We start from the raw sequence: 21249 nt of genomic DNA on the forward strand, positions 1-21249 counted from the left end.
ATAAACATTGTCATGAACATCATTTACATTTGATATTGTTTACATTATCAAAATCTCGGCTAATTTAAGTATTATTGATATCTTTATTGCCATTATTTATTAGAAGAGCTATAATTCCGAGATACCTTTTATCATAATACTTCATTCTATAACCATGAGGTGTGATTTCTCCAGTTCTGAACATCACTTCCACCTGGCTGTTATTTGTTTTATTCAGCCTCGGCTATAACCTGCAGCATTAATGTACTAGTATTATTTCTCGAGATCTCCATTGCATGATAGATGAACAAAAATCACAATTTGAAAGTAAATTGTTTTCATAGCTATACACACCTGAAGTCCTTTACTATAGGAATTACTTAAGGCATAGCCTGGACATGGCCACTGAATTCTTTAACAAGGGGGTTCGGTAGTTAACTACTGGTCCGGTCATTGGTAGTCCTTCAGACCGGATGTAAACATTCCAATTTGCTTTTGGCCCAGGTAGCAGATTGAGAGGTGGCAAGAGGTGGGCAGTCAATGTAAAGGACCTCAGGTTTGTATAGCTAGGAAAAATACAATTTACTTTCAAAAATTGTGATTTGTTCCTACACAACATACAAGTCCTCGGTCCTTTACTATAGGAAGACTCACTGATTGGTGGGTGGAATCTGAGAGATCTCCTGTGAACCGACTGGGGTTCAGCATACCTGACTTCCTGGTCGTAAGAGCGAGGAAGGGAATCCAGTCAGTGACTTTTGATCGGAGTTAAAAAATTGCAAGATCATAGTCAGTCTTCTGGGTTTACTCATAAGGGGGAGAATGTATGTCCCCCTTAAGAAAAAGCTAAGCACCAATTTGTCGGAGACCTTAAGGTGCCGGCCGGCTAATGCCCTTTTTTAAGGACAGGATTTTGATATTCCTACCACTTAATAAGGTGACTTGAGACATCTCCAAACCGGATATGATTTTCGTCTCTGATCTTCCGTTTTGATATTTAATATCAAGACCTGGGATTACTACCATATACGTAGAGCTGATGTAGACCTCCAATCAAATGAGGAGTTTTTTTTTCTATAAATCATTTTTTTGCTAGATATGAATTTTTCATTACGGTAAAAAAAAAAAAAAAATAAACCCTATAAATCAGGAAAAAAAAACGAAACAAAAATTGGAAAAAGGGCTTGATTTGATTGTTCTATAATGTCTTTCTGAGTTATATACCAAATTTCAATGTTATGGCTTTAAAACTAAGTTAGAAGATACATTTTGAAGGTCAATAAGTATACTTTTGAGATACGGGCGTTCAAAGTTTTGCTTTGTATTTTTATAAAGACAATGTTAATAAATAATGATTATTATGAATGTATATTTCTTTTTTGTGTATTAATAAATCAAAACTATGTTAACATAATTTAATCATAAATGATGATCCCTTTGCTCATATATTGTAGCCTGGGACAACTCTCTCTCCTTCACTTACTCGGCTTATTACAGCAAATTTTCTTCTGTATATTAGCAAGATTTTTCTTTGTATTTTCCTCTTTGGCATGATAAAATTCTTGCCGAAACAATGTTAAACAAACGTAAATGCAAGAGAATGTCAGAGGTGAAACTCGAAGGTGTACTCTCTTTTACAAAGACAATGTTGATAAATCATAATTAGTATGAATTTCATATCCCTTTTTTGGGTATTAATAAACCAAAACTATGTTATTTATCATAAATGAAGATCCCTTTGCTCAAAGATCGTAGCCTGGGGCACAGTGTGACTATGCAACCCTCCCTCTCTCTCTCTCTCTTCACTAACTACACTAATATCACTTATATTTTGATATTCTGTAATCATATTAGAGCGAATTTCCTTCGTCTGTATGATAGCAAGATGTTTTGCTTGTCTTTTCCTCATTGCATGATGAAATTCTTGCCGAAACAAAGATAAACATACATAAAAGCAAGTGAATGTCAGAGGTGAAACTCGAACGTGTAGACTACTTGGGGTTTGTGCTTGCACTGAATTGTGGTTACTTACTTGGTAGCTAACTGACTTCCCTTCTGCGACTCATGGAATCTCTACAGATGCCATTGCTCACAATATCTCCGACAATAATCATCAAAATTTATGATAACTAGAAATATTGCATTTTCTTTAACAGATCAATGTTTTTGGCTTATTGAGTTACGTTTACTAATTACCCTGTAACTACGAAAGCAAGAGGTATTTTGACAAAAAATTTCACATACATATTCTCAATTGCCACATGAAGCTCCATGAATTTTTTCATGACTCCATTTTTCGTCCTATACCCCCATATATAAATAAGGGTTCCGGCCGGCCCACTTAAGGCAAATACAAGTTATGAGTTTGTCTTATGTTCAGGTCCCTCTTCCCTGCCTTGTGAAGGGAAGGGGTGGATATTAACTAGATAGGTTACTACAAGAAGTGTTTTACCTGCATTGATCGCTCGGTTCAGCATGTAACGGTCTGTATTACTCTCTATCTGAAGGGAAAGAGTAGAATGAAAGAGATGAAAGGGGAGCCAGTCACTCCACGGTCATCTCAATCATACCGTACAACGAGGCAAGATGCAATACTGTCCAATTAAGGAGCTGGTTAAGTTACACAACCTGCTTAGCAGCCACCACTGGTCCCAAGGAAAAGTGTCCAAGGACCTGTGGGTAATATTCCGAAGGCAATGAGAGGAGAAGGTGGTCTAGTGTGCTCCTGACCTCATGAACTCTTCGGACGAAGTGTACCGTTGTAAGCAGCAGCAGAGTACGCCTTCCTGATCGTCTCTCGAAGCCATCTTCATCAGTGAAGTTGCTCAGGGAGGGGATAGTGAAGGACTCGAATCTGGTGTCAGGGACTGATGGATTCTGATTCTTTGCTCCAAAGTTTGGGACAGAGTCGAGTGTAACCGATCCCCATCCACTATTATGTCATAAGAAAGACCTTCATCTTAAACCAAGTCTGGCTAAAAATTGGTTCAGGGGAAGAGAGGTCTATGACCAGTCTCCATCCACAACCCCCCCAGGTCTACAAAAAAAGACCCGGCTGTAGAATCTTGGGGACAAGTCCAACCAAACTTCTACATCGACTTTTATACTTCCTCTTCTGGTGTAGCCCTAGGAAGTAGAGGGAGTAGATGAGGAGGAGGATTGCCTTCATTCCTCCTAACAGTGCTGCTGTCGGGGAGGATGAGTCATGTTCTGGTGTTAACCAGCAGTGACAGCAAGGATGTACCATTACCAGCAGCAATGTGGCTAGCAGCGTTTTGGCTACCAGTAACACTGCCAGCAGCTTGGCGAGAACTTGCATCATCCTCACAATGCACCCCAGCCCTCTTCGAGGCCGAAACCTCAAGTGAAGAGGGCTGTACAGGGGACCTCCTCTTGTAGTGGGACCAATCTTGGTCTTGGCAGGTGGGTACGAGACTCCGGCATATTCCCTGTCCCTCAAGCATAGCGCCCTTGGGAGTAGAGGCTGGAGAACGAACCTTGGTTTGAGCCCCAGAAGCCTTGGAGACCTTGGTCCCTAGAGACACTCTTGGTTCCCACTTCAGAAGAAGCAGGAGAGCCAGCGAGAGATTTTCCCTGTGCTCAGCAGGGATCCATTCATAAAAAACCAGTACCAACTTCAGGCGAAGGGACCTTGAAACCCAATAGAGGACAGCATCTCGTCTCTTGAGAATTAGGTTTGCCCACAGGTTAGCCACCTGGTGCCTGGTAGGAAAGCCCTACCTCGAGACTGGCACGCTCTCCTGAAAGTAGAGTCTTCCCCTGGGACTATGGCTCCAGAGAAAACAGCAAGTCCAGACACTGTGAAGGATCACAAGTCTAGCCAGGAGACTGCCTGAAGAGCTGCCATTGCGGTAGTCTCCAGTGTTGCTGCTTCCTGTTGAGAGAGATATTCTCTCGCTCGTCAGGTGTTGCAGCAACAGACCAGGACCCTGGTAAACCGGGTTCAGATTTACCTGGGTGTTGGTACAGGCTTCTCTGAGGGTGTGTGTTAGCAGGACTGGTAGCAAAACTGGTACTGGTAGCAGGACTGGTAGTAGCGCTGGTGATAGCAGCACCTCTGCTACAGCAACTGGTGGGAGCTGCACCTCTGCTAGCAGCAGTGCAGCTCCCTGTCTGCTACATCGTGCACCAACCTTACACCTCTGGCAGGTAGAGGAGGAGGAAGTAGCTTATCCTAATGATTGGACTTGAGTGAATACTCTTATCCAGGGACAAGGTCATTCACCTGTTCCAATATACCTTCGGCCAGGCCCGACTACAGCACCCGTCGAGGACTTGGGTTCCCTTTTGGGTACTCCAAAAGGCTTTGAGACGATTGGAGCGTTCCCTCAACAGAGGAGCTGTGGTCATTTCCCCAAAGATTGTCACGCTGATGTTTCAGCTCTACGATCTCTGCAAAAGTCCTCTGAATCTCGGGAGTGTTCGAGTCTCTGGGTAGAGGACCTTTGAGCCCTTAGAGAGGTTGTCCCGATCAACTATCCCCTGAGGGAGAACCTCCCCAGATCTCCTTAGATCCTTCCTCAACAATGCGGGTGTATGTCTGGTGGGGTCCTAAAACCCCTCCAAGAACATAAGCCCCCGAGGTTGAATCCCAATGAGAGCACTGCAAAGGATTCCTCCTATTCGCCTGGCCCTGGATGCTCTCACTCCTATTAGCAGTGTGCTGCTGCCGGGGGAGTGAGCCACACCCTTCCACCAATGGTGACGGGCGTGGGTCTGGGAGAGCACAATCGCCAGAATGAGAGGCTTTCTGAAGGAGAATGCAGCGGTTCCCGCTGTGCTGTAGCAGCACTGCTACCAGGACTAGTAACAGTGCTGGTGGGAGCAGTGCCTCTGCTAGTAGCAGCACTGCTAGCCAAAACGTGGCTCCCTACCTGGCAAGGCTGTGCATCGTCCTCATGATGCATCCCAGCCCTCTTCGAGGTCGAAAACCTTGTACGAAGAGGGTTGTATAGGGGACCTCCTCTTAGTCTCCAGATGCCTTGCTCCGAAGAACAGTGACAGCTTCGTCTTCACAGGTGGGTCCGAGCCATGGCTCGGTCCCTACTTTCACCCTGTGCCATAGTGAGGAGAGAACTCCCCTTACTTGACTGTGGAACAAGACTCTGACACAGTCCCTGTCTCTAAAGCAGTGCCCTTGGGAGCAGAGGCTAGAGAACGAACCTTGGTTTGAGCTCCAGAGGCTCCTAAGACCCTTGTCCCTGGTGACAAAGTCTCAGTCCTTGCTTCCCAAGAAGCGGGAGAGCAAGTGAGAGAGTCAACTGCTTCCTCCCCCAAAGGGAGAAGGCAGACACTTAGAAGTGGGCACAGAGAAGCTACCTTCCCCTTTGTATGCCGTGAAGCTATCAAAGGGGGAGGAGAGGAGGTGGCAGGTGATGACACAACAAAGACGAAGACGACAATTTCTTGGATCCTTCTTTACTTTCCTCTTCAACAGCTTCTGCAGTAGAGTTGTCAGGGTCCCCAAGGGGTGGCACATGACTCATCAGGTCCAGAAGCTGGTACATGGGCAGGTCCAGGGAGAGGAGCAGGAACAGATGCAGGACCAAGCGGGAACGTCTGGCTGTTGAGCGTGCATCTCACTGGCAATGGCTGGCACCGTCCTCCAACGTTTCCCAGTCCTCGTCGAGGCAGAAACCTCTCATGAGGACTGAATGGGGGACCTGCTACCAGTCTCACCATGTGCACGGTCCTGCGGGACCATTACGCCAACCCTGGGTAACGAGTGATCACCATGAGAGTAATCACTGACAAGGTGTGAGTCACCTGAGTGACACTCCTATCTTTCACACCATGCATGAGTCGCGACGGTGAGCGGACTCAGGGTCACTGACTCTAGATGCACGCAAATCAGTAGATTTTCATGCACTCTGATATCTTGCAAAGAGCACCCACCATGGAACTAGTCTTTGGGGCAAAACCTCCAGGTCTAGCAGCAGAAGTGCGAACTGAAGTTTGCGCTTCTACGGCTCCTAACACGCTAGGCCTTGTTCCCGAAAGGCTAGGTGAGCCAGCGGAAGACCCAACTACACCTCAGTTCGAGGAGGCAGACCCTTTAAAGTCCTGTGACAAGACTTTACTTTATAAGCTCTATTCCTTCTCGACTTCTTCCACTCCAAATTCTACAAGACTTCTCATACAGGATGAGGCACATTTACCAGAAGTAGAGTTAATAATCACAGGGCAGCCGCAAAGGCATTGTCCAGTGACGAAACTCCCGGATAACAGCGGCAAATTAACATGATTTCCAGTAGGGAACAGTACACACACACTCGAGAACCAGTACCACAGCATGCTAAGAGTTATAGGTACAATTCCGAAGTACGTAGGATAATAGCCAACACGATCTCCAACCATTTACTGCTGTAATCAACTATCACCACTGTTAGCCTGTAAAAGAAAGGAAATATGATTAAAAAAATAAGGATACACTTCGCATCCAAGGGCACTGCCCTCCGAAATGAGAGGAGACCCCACAAACACCAACATCACACGGTGGCCCCCTCTCTTTCGTCCAATAAGCTAGAGAAAGGACAAAAGAGAAGAGGAAATACCGGAAGAAAAACAAAGGACAAACATCCGAAGTTCCCCTCGGCAATTTCCAAAGCATAAGCGTAAATTTCAAATGAAAACTGTCTTGCCAAGATAGTTAAAGGGCAAAAATATGCAATAAGCATGTGAGCACCCTTGCCACTGACCCTTAACATATAAAGGAAAAAGGCGGTGTAGGATGTTTCCATATAATGCATATGAAAGTTACTTGTATTCCCGCCAAAATGTGTTTAAGGCGGGAGAAATTGAGTCTGGGGCAGTCTCGCTGGAGTAAGCATAGCCTCAACATTGTCACGTGCACTGCTGCTCATCATGTATTGAATTGTGTGAATATACAGCTATTGCATATTGCTCATGTTTGAGTATACCCAACCTGCCTACAGGCGGCTAGCAAGACTTATAACAAAAATTGGGTTTGTATATTAATTATTAAATTAATTAATTATTAACATCAAACACAATATATATTCACTCAAAATGCAAAAGAAAGATCCCACTGGGAAAATCGTGATTAACGGCTAGTCAGCAAGAGCTCACAAACATACATCTTCATCAGATGGCCGAAAGCAAAGTGGCGTGTTTACATCTGGGCAGGTGGGCCTCTCTGCCTACCTAATGGTAGTTATTGTTTAATCACCTTGTTCAAGCTGTATTCTAACCTAAGCTGAAAGTAATTCCTAATGTAAAGGACCGAGGGTTTGTATATTGTGTAGGAACAAACAACAAACAAAACATGGATTGGTAACAGTACATAAATTCTCTCTCCACCTACTACATGTTGGATGAAATCCATACACACCAAAGTTAGGAATCGTGAACAAGGAAAGCCACTGATTCCTGGGTACTTCCTTTGTTTCTTACTAGTTTCCAAAGAAACAGAGGGAATAAAGGTATCCATAATATTCAATCACACAGGCAAACTATACCGGCTTTAAAGAAGAATAAAACCTGTATCCTCTCTTAAAGGCATTTGAACTCGTGACCAAGCACAGATGCCAATAGTAGTCCCCCATACACAATTTTGTCAAATTTACCACTTTCACCGCTGGCACTAAAGATTTATCCTAATGTTAGGACCGAGGGTTTGTTTCATATGTGAACAATTGTATTTTTCGTAACATAAAAACCTGAGGTCTTTACATAGGGGATTTACTTTCAGTGCAAGCTGGAGCTGGCTTTCCAATTTAAGATAAGGTGGATATTGGTAGTTAGCTAGCAACAGGAGGAGAGGAATCCCCTCCATTCAGTTGGTAGCCATTCACTTTTCCTTTTTGCCCAGGAAGCAGAATGAGTGGCTATAGGTGGGTCATGTCAAGACCTCAGGTTTTAGGAAAAATAAAAATGACTTAAAATATTTGTCGCTTGTGCCTAAATGTCAACAAACCCTCAGTCTTTACATAGGGGACACTTACTCCTTGGCAGGAGGATTCTGAGCAAATATCTGAACTGATTGGTAGTTTGCCTTACCTGGGGCTTCTTTCCTGGTCATGTAGGATCAAAGGAAGGAGGCCCATGCCTCTGATCTCTTGAACATGTGTAATGTTCAACTGCCAGACTTCTGGGCCTTCGAATAAATGAAAAGTAACATCATTGATTCGAAGATAACCTTGGAGGAACCAATATTATTGGGGGACAATAAAGCTGAAGATAACCAATGGGTCTGTTCATTGTCCCTCTCCCCTTCCTAGAGGGAGAGTGTACGATTTGCATCTAATAATCCAAAAGGAGCTAGATTCTTATACACAGGATACTCAATCATTTAGAACCTGCATGCATGCCCGTCCATCGTGTGATAGTTTGCTGACCATCCTGAAGGATAAAAAATTGAAAGTAGGAGGCCAGTCCCGCACATACACCACCTTTTGCAGCCATACACCTCAGGCAAAATGCTACCTGTCCTCAAATTTTAAGAGCTGGGTGATCTACTTGACTGTTGAGCAGCCACCACAGAACCCAAGGAAAAAGTCTGAGGGTGTATGAGCAATATCCTGAAGGTAGAAAAGAAGGTGAATGTGGTCTGTTGTGACCAAATTCCTGTCCTTTGTACCTGTTCGACAGGTTTTTCCTCAATGCTAGGGGAGGTCAATGCCCCTTACCTTATGAAATCTCACCTGGAATGTATGTTGTCCACTTTGTCAGCTGTGGAGTAGGGTAAAACACCGCATGGCCTGCATCAACTCAACGACGATCATAGCATGCCACCCTCCGAAAAAGTACTTATAACGCGTCCTGACACCGGAGATGGGCATCAGTCGCGACTTGTTGATGGTGAGAAACGGAGCTAAAGACCTCTACTTTCCTTTCGAAGTAAGTATTTTCTCCAAAGTTAGAAATTAAGGCCAAATTTAAAGCATTAAACAGAGGGTAGTGAAAAGGGTGTCCCCGGCAGTGGAAATCTCACCAAAACGCTTTCGAAACTTTTACTTACGCTTCATTTTTTTAGAAGATTGACGCCATCTCGATGTTTACGGAGTCGCTTGTGTCAACAAACTTCCCTTTTCCTGTGATAAATCCGCACACCACTTGTACCCACAGACGCTGGGGCACTTTCATCACAACAATTGGAACACGGTCCCTTACCAGGACGTTTTAAGTAAACAACTGTTTGGGTAGAAGATGACGACGAAGCGTGCACTTAGATAATTTTTTAAATAAATAGTAAAACATCAATATTTTACATATTTATGATGATTCATTTGAAAATATTTATTGAAAAAACAACTCGATTCCGACTCAAATTTAAGTAATTATTTTTCGGAATTAGAACATTCTTTTAAGTCCTGTATTATGATGTCACGACATCTTGACTTTCGTACCTATTGTAAATAATTGCTATACTCAACTTTCTTGCAGAACAGTTTACCAGTGATTCATGCAGATTGTTATCAGCTATTCATGTAATTGTTATAATTGTAATGTGCATATATATCTTTATTATTTACTTTTTGGATATATGAAGATGTTTTACTGCCGGATTACCGCCGTAGTGTTATGCAAGCGTTTTCGGTCCCTGGGCCTCTGTCTGTTTTCGCACCATAAGAAATTATGGGGCCGAATTTGCATGCAATGACCAGAAAGTGGTTAAAAGAGTAAAGTTAGCATTGAGGGGCATATGTTTTGATTGAGAAAAATACAAATTTATTCAATAGCTAGCTTGTAAAAAATACTTGATTACAAAAAACTTGATTGACAACTAAGCAGCATACCTAGTATGGATTTCAGACAGTGCAAGCACGTTTTTGGGCAATACCTATTTCTGTAATGAGCACTCGTATCAGAACGAGATTTTGCTATAGTGCATTACACCCAGTGCCGTAATTTATTAGGGTATCGTGAATCACTAATCGTAAAGAATAACGACACTTGTCCTTGTACCAAGAGACAAGAACTCCATTATGCAGAAATGGATACGAACACGCGTAAAAAAGCTCCACCTACCCTCTGCGCCCCCCCTTCCACCGCCCCCCTTTCCTTCTTCCTTCGCCTTCCTTTCTCTCTCTCTCTCTCTGTATTGCCATTCGGTATGTGTTCACCCTCCAAACTGGGTATAAGACTTACACAAAACATGGAAATTAGTTAAATTAGGCTATGTATTGGAAGTATATATACACAAATATTAGAGCAATATTATCATTATTGCATTATTATGATAACTAGAATTCATGGAAACAGTTTATAATAATGCATCGGCGTATGTGTGAAGCTCCACTAATGTGGCAACGATGATTTTGCCATTCTTAGCATGCAAACATTAAAGGTTACATTTATTTCTGGCATACAGTTATTAAAGAAAATCAAAATTTTAATATAGACTTAAATCAATGAAAAGTGCTAGCAAAAAGAAAAAAAAAAAACACTATAATCCACTTATCCGTAGTCTGTTCCTCTATGGTTTTCGGCAGCCAGATGTACGAAAAGGTTAAAAACATCGGATTGTATCTACTTCAGAAATATCTGTAATTTTTCGGGGTAATTTGGTTGCAAAAAAGCGATAGACATGAATTAAATTAACATTTTTAAATAAAGTAAAGTTAAACTAAATAACAAGTAAAGTAAACAATTTAGGGAATAAAACTTTGCAGTCTCGTCGTCTGCTGTTTGTAACTGTGTTTGTGGCGCGTGCGCTTAGGAACCAGGAACAGAACTTGGTTAAAGTGCCATGTGGAGTGAATTGAGACCAAAATGTGTATAATAACAATCAAATAAGCACTGTGGAGTTTCAGTTGTGATGGCAGTAAGGATAAAAACCACCAATTACATGGTAAAAATTAATTCAGTTCAAACCATGACCCAGGGGAATAACATGTTTCATACTTTCACTAATATAAGCAACAAAATGTTGTTTTATTGTGCTGATTACAACTGCAATCTTGAGTAAGATCAATAAACGTTACATATATATGCTAACATTGTTCAAATGAGTGCTGGGAAGGCTGGGGGATAGTCCGTGAACAGACCCTTCCATCCACACGATAGCCGCCATATTGGATTTCAAAACTGCCTTGAAAACATATTTTATGAAGAGCGTCACATGCTTATTTTAGTTCGTATGGGGCTTTCATACATCACATTATGTTGATGAAACTTCAATCTTTTGAATGGTATGCTTAGAGTTGTAATTATATTCTTTTTTCACCAATTAAATATCGAGTGAATAAGACCCGTCCAGTGTGATGATGGTGGATCGTCCGTGATTTTTTACCCTATGTCCATTTGATCCTACACAGTCAAAAGAAATGGCACTCCTACGCAATACTTGCAGTAATACAGTGAACTTACACTACGTTAGGTCCCCGACCCCCTCGTGCAGGAGCATTTTCATGTAAGTTTGACATGGTCTCTAAAAATGCTAATAAATGTTTACTTCTAGACTTTGAACACTTAATATGACCCTAATCATGCTCCCTAAATATTAAGCTAACTTTTTAATAAAAATAAAGTTACGTACTGTAATTTCATTTAAAAGTTAGCTTAATACATAACCCAAAAAATAAATGAATAAATGTTAATAAAAATATTGAAGTGTGTGAAGATTACATATGTACAAAATAGTTTTCTCTTATTCCCCCTTCTGACCAACCAATCTATTTTTAGAAGTCTTCTCAACCACTTTTAAGAAATTCTTTATTCTGTCTCTTTCTCTTTGCTCTGAAATTCCTTTTCATGAACAAACATAGCTTTTTATTTGGACTAATACAACTCTTAGTACTGTGTCTGTTTTAGAACAGGCATTTACAGTTTAGAAGGTAAGGTAAAAATAGATTTAAAATTTACCTACACTACCACTAACTATGAGAGAGAGAGAGAGAGAGAGAGAGAGAGAGAGAGAGAGAGAGAGAGAGAGAGAGAGAGAGAGAGAGAGAGAGAGAGAGAGAGAGAGTAGTCTTTAAGTAAATATTACACTAACTTTCAAATGAAATTAAAGTTACTGTAATTCCCTTTAAACGTTAGCTTCATACAGTACCCTTAAAAAAAGAAATAAATGGTTGGTAAAAATAGTGTGTGAAAATTATATAAGAAGAGAGAGAGAGAGAGAGAGAGAGAGAGAGAGAGAGAGAGAGAGAGAGAGAGAGAGAGAGAGAGAGAATTACATAAAAATCATCGATCATTAATCTGGCAGCAGTCTCCCTCCTGTCACATTACTTGACATATTTGACAACTCTGGACTTCGAGCTTCTGTGGAGTTGAAAAGAAAGATGAGGGAAAGAATTTTTATATGAATAATTTTATTATTATAGTTATATCATTATTATTATTGGTAGATATAGTAGGTGTACCATAAAAATTCTCTCATCTCAGTGAGAAGGAGATAGAGCTAGAGAAGAGATGTTCTTATTTTAAAGTGAAATGGCTACTTCTTTAAAATACTATCACAAATTTTATATATTATTAGTATTATTATTAATTTTTGAAGATATTAATAAACATAGTACATACTACATGTACCATAAAAATTCTCATCCCAGTAAAAGAGTGAGAGAACGACGTCTCCACTTGAAACTCTGGGACACCTCCTACCAAACACAGAGTCCATCCAATAAATTAACTCTTGGAAGAGCACCTCTGATGGGTTGACAACCGACCATGATGGCGTCATGGACGATGATGGAAGTCACATCACGGCAACAGGTGGAGGAGAGACGCCACAGTCAGGGAAGAATTGAGAATGACATCACAGCATTCAGACTGGAGCCCAAGTCAAAGGTCTTGGTGACAGAGAAGATGGCAAAAAAGGCCTTCTGCCACACCCAACAGCAACCGGAGGGCCTCCCCAGGACATGTACACGTGACAAATAGCGAAGAATTTCCAAGTAAATCCATCACTGAAGGAATAGGAAGAGAGATCGCCCCTCAGTTAAAAGCAGCAGCGTCAAAATGTGCAGTCAGCATCAGCTATGACGCCACAGGCCCATTTGTGATGTCACACAGCAGATTACTGTTATAGAGAGAGAAAGAACATTGTGTGTAGAGCAGAAAAATGTTAAACCAAAACAGTACTACAATTATATAATATGACAAAAGGATACCAAGTCGAACATCATAGGGAGACAATATTCAAAGCAGTCTGTATGGTTGGTATCCCCACATAACGACACCATATAGTCAGCAAACAAGAAGCTCTAATGACAGCAAGGAACACCGCCGACAGTATACCGACTGCTTCCAAAGTCCCTCTATCTTCACAGCACAAACAAATAAAAAATTAGCAAAGAGGCATCTCTGCCAGTGGGAAGCGAAGCACAGTTCTGAGCGAACGCCGCTGCTGCCAGTCTTCCAAGCAAGAAGCAGGGTTGACAACAGAAGAGCCTGTAAAAAATTGCACATCATGCTCTCTCCCTCAGAAAAGAAGATTTCTATCTTGAGAGAGGGATAAAAAATCATATTTATGTGAGGATAGAGGGAAAGACGGGAGTGTGCTGTACTGACCCATACAACCCACGCCTCTCCCCCACCAAAGAGACAGAAAGAGACGAGACAATAACGACTGGCCCAGCAAGCAGACAGGAAGATCGCAATCGTACGCCATTAAAACTTGCATTGAAGAAGTGTGGAAATGTACTCCTATGCTAAACCTTGCCTGCAACACAAACCCCTACATCTTGAACTTCCCGAAACACACATTCTGAGACTAAAAAAAACTACTACATTCCCAGAAAATATGTAAGATAAAATAAAAGATACAAAATTAATTAATGTCAATACAAATGTTTTCAAATTATCTTCAATATAACAAGTAATGCACTAAAGAACAAAATGTAGCTGGGTTGTCTCTCCTGGAAAAGGCAATATCCCTTTGGGAGATGGGTCAACATACTCAAAACACAAGGGATGATGAAGCAAAGGAAAAGGCACATCTACTGCAATTAAATCTGTTCCAAGGAAGGTCAACACGGGAAACAAGGAAGGCCGTCTAAAAACGTTGACGTCCACGGAACTTCTGCGCCAAATAAATATGAAACAAAGTACAGGCTTCAATGAAAAAACTGGCTTGGGGGAAGGAGAGCAAAATGAAAGAAGACTCTCCAAGGCGATCAAAGAAAGACTGGTGCATCACAAGGTTCTAAGCCTGGTCAGTGACCAACATCCACTTCACATACACATGAGCTGCCAGATGCCACCAATAACTTACTTTACAATCTTTTATTGTTTTTAACTGGTTTACAGCTGGCACTAAAGATTATCCTTTTGTCAAGATCTAGGGTTTGTTTTACGTATGAACAACATACTTTTCTAAAATAACACTTTGTCACATTTTGAAAATGCTAGCAAGACAAGGATGAAAATGTAACAAAAATGGCAATGCAAATATAATTCCAGAGCAGACACAATAGAAGCATGTTAACTGCCTCTGGAAGATCAAAGGTACCATATGCACATGCACAAAAATGATATTGTTATGATACAATAATGTTTTGTACATACTTACCTGGCAGATATATACTTAGCTTTAGTCTCTGACGTTCCCGACAGAAATTCGAATTTCGCGGCACACGCGACAGGTAGGTCAGGTGATCTACCCTTCCCACCGCTGGGTGGCGGGTGTATGAACCAATCCCGTTTTCTAATCAGATTTTCTCTTCCACCTGTCTCCTGAGGGGAGGCTGGGCGGGCCATTAATCGTATATATCTGCCAGGTAAGTATGTACAAAACTTTATTGTATCATAATAATATCATTTTTGTACATGAACTTTCCTGTCAGATATATACTTAGCTGATTGGCACCCTTGGTGGAGGGTAAGAGACAGCTAAACAATATAGAAAAGGGAAACAATACATGTTGTAGGATATAAAAACCTTGGTTCTTACTGGTTAGGCAGAAGACTTCATGGATACAATCTATGAGTCTGCATTGCCTGAAGAGCTACAGCTAGGACATGACCTGTTGCTGAAAGACACTTCGGATCTACCAAAGGGATCTGTCATCCAGTTACCTGGTAGAATCCAAGTAGGATCTTGTCAAAGGGGGTTCGCCCACTTACATGACAGAACCTGTCCACTACAATTACAAGGAGCCAAAACAATCCAGACCACCTGACCAATCTAACATGTGTTAGATCTAAGATACGAAAGAGATGCATACACACATCCTGTTTCATTTAACTTTAAAAACACAAATCAAATAAGATTAAAAATAGCTAAGCTAAAAAGGATACGTTTCAGCTCCCTGTCCCAGCACCGAATCCGTAGATACGTAGGGTCCTAATGCGCAGCACTTATCAAAAGTGACCCTGACGTCTCAAGTAGTGGCTCGCGAAGACCGAGTTGCATCTCCCATATGTCGCTTTCAGCCGGTTTTGCAAAGACATATTCTTGTTAAAGGCTAATGAGGTGGCAATAGCCCTCACTTCATGGGCCTTAGCCTTAAGGAGCCTGAACTGGTCCTCGTTGCATGTTAAGTGGGCTTCCTTAGGCAGACTTCTAAAAAGAATGCTAGAGCCTTCTTAGACAAAGGCCTACTGGGATCTCTGACAGAACAGCAGAGGTTGTCCATATTTCCCTTAAGTTGCTTCTTCCTTCTGAGATAGAACTAAGACTTCTAACAGGGGAAAGAGCCCTTTCTGCTTCTACCCCTACAAGAGCAGACAAACCTGAGGTGAGGCTATGTGTAAAGGACCTCAGATTTGTATAGTTAGGAAAGAATGCAATTTTCGACAAATTGCCATTTGTTCCGACACGTTATACAACCCATCGGTCCTTTACAAAAGGAAGACTCACTTCTTGGTGGGAGGAATCTGAGTCTTTGTGAACAGACTGGTGTTCGACGAACCACGGAAGCCTCCCTGGTCATAAGAGCGAGGGATCCAAGCCTCTGTCCGATTGATCGGGGTGTGCACCGCAGGATCAATGGTCAGACCTCTGGACCAGGTACAAAAGAGAGAGGCAAGCATATCTCTTTGTACCAGCCAGCAAGAAGTTGTTGCTGTTTGCAAGAGGCAACATAAAGTTATGGGGTTAGTCTCTTGTCTTCCACTTCCCTCCCTTTGATGGGGGAAGTGGTGGATAGTTGCTCCCATCCCTAATGAAAGGGATAGGATGGGGCTGTGTCGAGTAGCTCACCTGCATCTCGTCCTTATCCAGCAGGGTGACGACCGTATCCCTCTACCCACAGGTAGAGGTGGAGAAAAAGATGGAAAGATGAGCCAGTCACACTCTCATTCACTCATCCCTTCTTACAGTCACACCAGGACTTGATGCTGTTCAGCCTGCGAGGGTCTGGTTTAGCTACACAACGTGTTGAGGTTACACCACGGGTCCCAAGGAAAAAGATCAAAGGACCTGTGGGCAATATCCCCAAGGGTAGAAGGAAGTGCCTGTGGTCTGGTTGGACCAGACAACTGCCTTCACTATCTGCACCACGGAGAAGTTCTTGCGGAACGCGAGGGAATGAAGCTAGCACCATGATGGTGGTGCCAACGAAGAGGCGTCCACACTCAGCCTGGGGTGCCGAGTTTCTTCAGACAGCTCCGTCGCGCCCTCACTGGACAAAGCAGCATTGCCTTCGCATCGAAAGCGGTGAAGTCCACTAGGGAGGGGTTTGTGAAGGACTCGAACTGATCGTCAGGGACCGGAGGGTTCTAAGTCTTCGCTACGAAGTTCGGTACGAAATCGAGCGTCACGGATCCCCATCCCCTGGAAGCTTGACTTCACAGGAAAAGTCATGCAGTTCTCTCGGTGGAAAAGAAGGGAATAGTCGCATGACCTATCCCTCTTCTCGTCTTTGGTGATGTTGAGTACCCATACTGATCTATCCGTCTGCAGCCAAGACTGCAGCGAAGCGTCTCGCAATCTCCTATCCCCATGCAGCGAAGTTCTCAGTAGTGGATAGGACACCGACGCTCCATTGTGTGTCAATGTTATGGGTACTTGGACAATCCATAGGCTGAAGTAATGATCGATATGTAACAACCGGACTAAGTCCACAGCGAAGATCGTAACTGACTCGGGCGCTCTGACAGATGCCGACTGACCGCGTTCTGTAGTGCGGCAAGTTGTTCAAGCAACCGAGCAAATCACGTGACCTTCGCCTTTAAAAGGGTTATGTCGAGAGACTAAACAAATCGTATTTGTTTGTCCCCGATGCCTGCTGGCGAGGTGATGATTCTCTTAAGGCATGAGCCCAAAAGGCGAAAGTCAATTGCCTTCTAGGGACCGAGGTCCCTGATGGCAAGACATTTCATATTAGTAAAATCTCAGCTAAGGAGAAACAACACTATGTGCCGTTGAAGATGAAGGTGGACAGGAATGCAACCTACGTCTTCATAGCCGCATCGAGAGACGGAATCTCGAGATTCTGAACCTGAGCTTACAGATAACTGAAAACGCTAACCGCTATTTCATTGCTGTCCGGCGAGGAGTCGTAGTTGCAATGAAAACGGGATATTTTTCAGTAAAGACAACACAGGGAAGTACTGCCTGAAGAACTGCTTCTCATGGGCTGAACGTTTGGAAGTAGAGCTGGGAGGTCGGGGAGTAGGCGATGTCCTTCAATCTATCTGCTAATTCGGGGTGAACAATGAACAATTGCCCACCTCCGAATACAAGAAATTTTGAGGACAAACTCAGATGTCTGCAAAAAATCATTCGGATTATCGCAGTGCGATGCAGCGGGAGACTATTACAGGCTTCTGTTACCGGTGGTAAACAGCAAGATGAAAGAGTCGAAGAATATATCTCTGTTGTAAATTCTCGCAATACCAAAGTCAAATTACTTCGAGCGTCACAGCAGATGGTCATTCATGTATGCGAGAATCCCCGTTAATCAGAGACCTAAGTCCATGATTGTTGGGCAGAGATACGGTAGGTAGCCAATCAAAGCAGGGGAGAAGGACATAACCGACCGTGCTTCTCGAAGCGGCAGCTGGCACCGAGTTGCCTCAGGCAGTTCACTGTTCAATACACAGTAGCTGTCGCTGACTCCTCATCCTGAGCTCATCCTGAGTTGCCAGGTAATCCATTCCATGAAGGAATGCGTTCGGCTAGAACCACCGAGTAGAGCGAGGCAAACGAGGAGACGAGCCCCCTCCCCCATCCTGAGATCTCCTGGACCTCTTCACATCCATAGAAGGCTCCTCTGGAAAGACTTCCGGGCTGGAAGCAAGGGGGCTGCAGGGTGCCTTCCATGCTCTCTTCAAGGGGCGCGAGGCATCTGTGAGCTCCATCCACGCTTCGGCGAGGGCAAGTCGGACGAAAAGAAGCACTGACGTAGAATCCTTCTTGAGGCGGTCTGAGGCAGCCTGGGAACGCACAACAGGACCTGCCGAAGGGACGCCTGACCGGTGGGGGTTCAGAACCCTAACCTTCCTGCGGCTGTCGACTTTATTCCTCCACTGGGTCTGGGAGTTTGGAAGAGGTCTAGGCCTGGAAGCGCTACGGAGCAGTCAGACGCCCCCTCTACAACACTGGGGACACTGCAGAAATCACTATGTCACTCTTACCTTCCATTGCAAGCAACTGCAAAATCATCCTGCGAAGCTCGGTTTTCATACTATAAAAGTTAGAATGGTACTTATTATGAAGCATGGAACCAGTGGTTATCCAGTTACACGACCAACTAACCACTCTGCTGAAGCGCTTCATCTCGAAGACAAATCCGCAGGTACAAAGAAGGGTTAAAAGAGGAAGGGAGGTTGCAACAACTACATTAGGGTTAGGAACCTCTTCCTTATTAAAAAATTTCACACTCATTAAAGACAAATTAGTAAGTGCTCTAAAGAACTACAACAAAACTTCAACAATGAGGGTTCTCTAAGGAATTACATTATAAGAAATGTTTCGTAATAATGACTGTCATTCAGTAAAGGTATACAGTACGTATAACAGACTGATACAAAAGAGCTGTAGTTTCTATGAAAAACAAAATCAAAATGCTGTAGTCTACAGTGTGAGGGTCTACCGAACCGTTTGTTTGGTAGTCTAACGTTCTACATACAATCACAAAAACTAACAACAGTACTAGCGACTGACACATTATAGAAACAAAAAAGTTAATAAGCGTATGCCAAGCCAACGATCTAATTCGTCACCAAAAGACGGCCAAAAGATCCACGGCAAACGAAAAACGAAATCGAAATCAGGAGGAACCAACAACAGGTGTCGATGGTTCCAGCGACAGAGAAAATCTGATTAGAAAACGGGATTGGTTCATACACCCGCCACCCAGCGGCGGGAAGGGTAGATCACCTGACCTACCTGTTGCGTGTGCCGTGAAATTCGAATTTCTGTCGGGAACGTCAGAGACTAAAGCTAAGTATATATCTGACAGAAAAGTTCATGTACAAAACTACAAGGATTTGGAGACCACCATCTCTTTGTCTCCTTACTAATTGTAGTGTGTGGGGATTTCAGTTTACACAAAAGGCTTTGTATATGTAATGGGTTTATAATTCAATTAATTTTGCAAAGCAGCCTGTCACCTACAGAGCAAATGCTAACAGAATTACTTTTGGTAGGACAAACTTGGAGACAAAGTCTACACACCTAGCAATATGAGTTGAAGCTAATAAGAGCAATCTTAATTTTGATGGGAATAAAGCTTCTGTTAAAATGTCTAAACTTCCAAGATAAGGTTAAACCATCAATCATAAAAAATACAGATCCCATGTTAATAAAAGAAAAAATATTTTCGGGTTTTATAGAATGGCCCCATATATTGATCCTCAACAATAAAATACAAAATGAGATTTAAAATAAAGATGCCTTTGTTCATAAATAATTACTGAAAGGCAGCCAAATACATAGTAATAAAACCTAATAATTATCTAAGTTGGTTCACCGGAAATAACACTGGAATATCACCAACTGAAGTTGAAGTACTACAGTGAATTTGCTTCTCAAAGAGTTGTCAATTTAAGTAAAATTTTTGTTAGTAAGGCTGATAAAATGAAACTGAAGTGCACTACAGATCAAAATTTGCAATATTCTACTGAGCAAAATATATTCTTTGGTCAACAACATACTGCAACCAATTGCCTTCAATTGTTCCTAATATAAATTATTCTCTTCTGAATTCTTATAAAATATGAGTATTCTGCAGAACTAAATCACATTTGAACAAAAATGGCATTGTTTAAAAATATTTTATAAAAACACCACAAGGATACCTCACCAACAGCACAGTATTTACATAACATACACATATATAACTCGCTTCAAATCATGACTTCACACTTAACACCTAAGAGGGAATACTGTTTCTTTGATTTGTGGTCCCAATAAACAGCTGTACCCAAGTCATCAACAATGCAATTCCTTGCATCACAAAAAACCAAAGAATTTATGTAAGTTATTTGCATAAGAGAGGCAGTGCAAGGGAAATCTCAACATTATTTTGCAATGTGGAACATTCTAAGAACAATTAAAATGCCAATCCAAAACTAATTTGCTTCTTTAGAATAAAGCTCTGCAAACAATCTCATTTGCATACCTAAAAGAAATATTATCAGAGATACCTTTAAAAATATATGACTATTATTCACTATCACAATAATATCACTTGGCTATATAAACACCTAAATGCTGGAAGCTCAATAACCAAATACTCGAGTGTCAGTAGTCATGATTTTCAGGACCTCCTCCACCAACTTTAAGGAAGTCTATCTAGAACTGAGAGTACAAGCTACTACACGGAAAATTTCAACGCAGCAATGCAGAGTTCTGGATCTAGTATTACACTGAATTAAGCCTTGAAATCTGAAATAATCTCTGAATAATTTACTCTTTACAGATATCAATACAGCTTCAAATACTGTACATCAACCAACAATAAAGCAAGATAAAAGTGAACCTTGTAACTTGCTGGTGCAAGACATGGCTTTTAACTTTTACGAGATCTCACTCTAATCATTTTGATGCAAAAATATATAAATGTTCATCTTTGCTGTTTAACAGCATTATTGTTTCCCCAAGGAGTTTATAGCTTTAATATTCAGTTGGGTGCCACTCCTGTACAGAATTCATTCCTAAGTTCTAAGAAAATTAATGTACAAAAAATAACCTGTCCTGAGTTAGTAACTTAATACTACAGTATTTAATCCTAAAAATTTCTATTTGTCCAAATGTATTTACAAGTGAGATCATGAGTATGGAAAAATATGTGCAGTGCATATGAATTATCCTTCCTGAAGCCATGAAAAACAAACTCAAGTTGTTTTGCCAACTACCATGAGAGCTTTACACCAAACCAAGCCTTTTCAATA

At 42.0% G+C, this 21249-nt stretch overlaps 1 protein-coding gene across 1 annotated transcript in view; it reads right to left on the reverse strand.

Annotated features, from left to right (window-relative positions):
• LOC135216775 (m7GpppN-mRNA hydrolase-like) overlaps positions 1-21249 on the reverse strand; it is a gene marked incomplete in the record, with an annotated part of 310615 nt that overhangs the window by 38387 nt on the left and 250979 nt on the right.

The sequence above is a fragment of the Macrobrachium nipponense genome, chromosome 6 (assembly GCF_015104395.2).
Source record: "Macrobrachium nipponense isolate FS-2020 chromosome 6, ASM1510439v2, whole genome shotgun sequence".
Lineage (NCBI taxonomy): Eukaryota > Metazoa > Arthropoda > Malacostraca > Decapoda > Palaemonidae > Macrobrachium > Macrobrachium nipponense.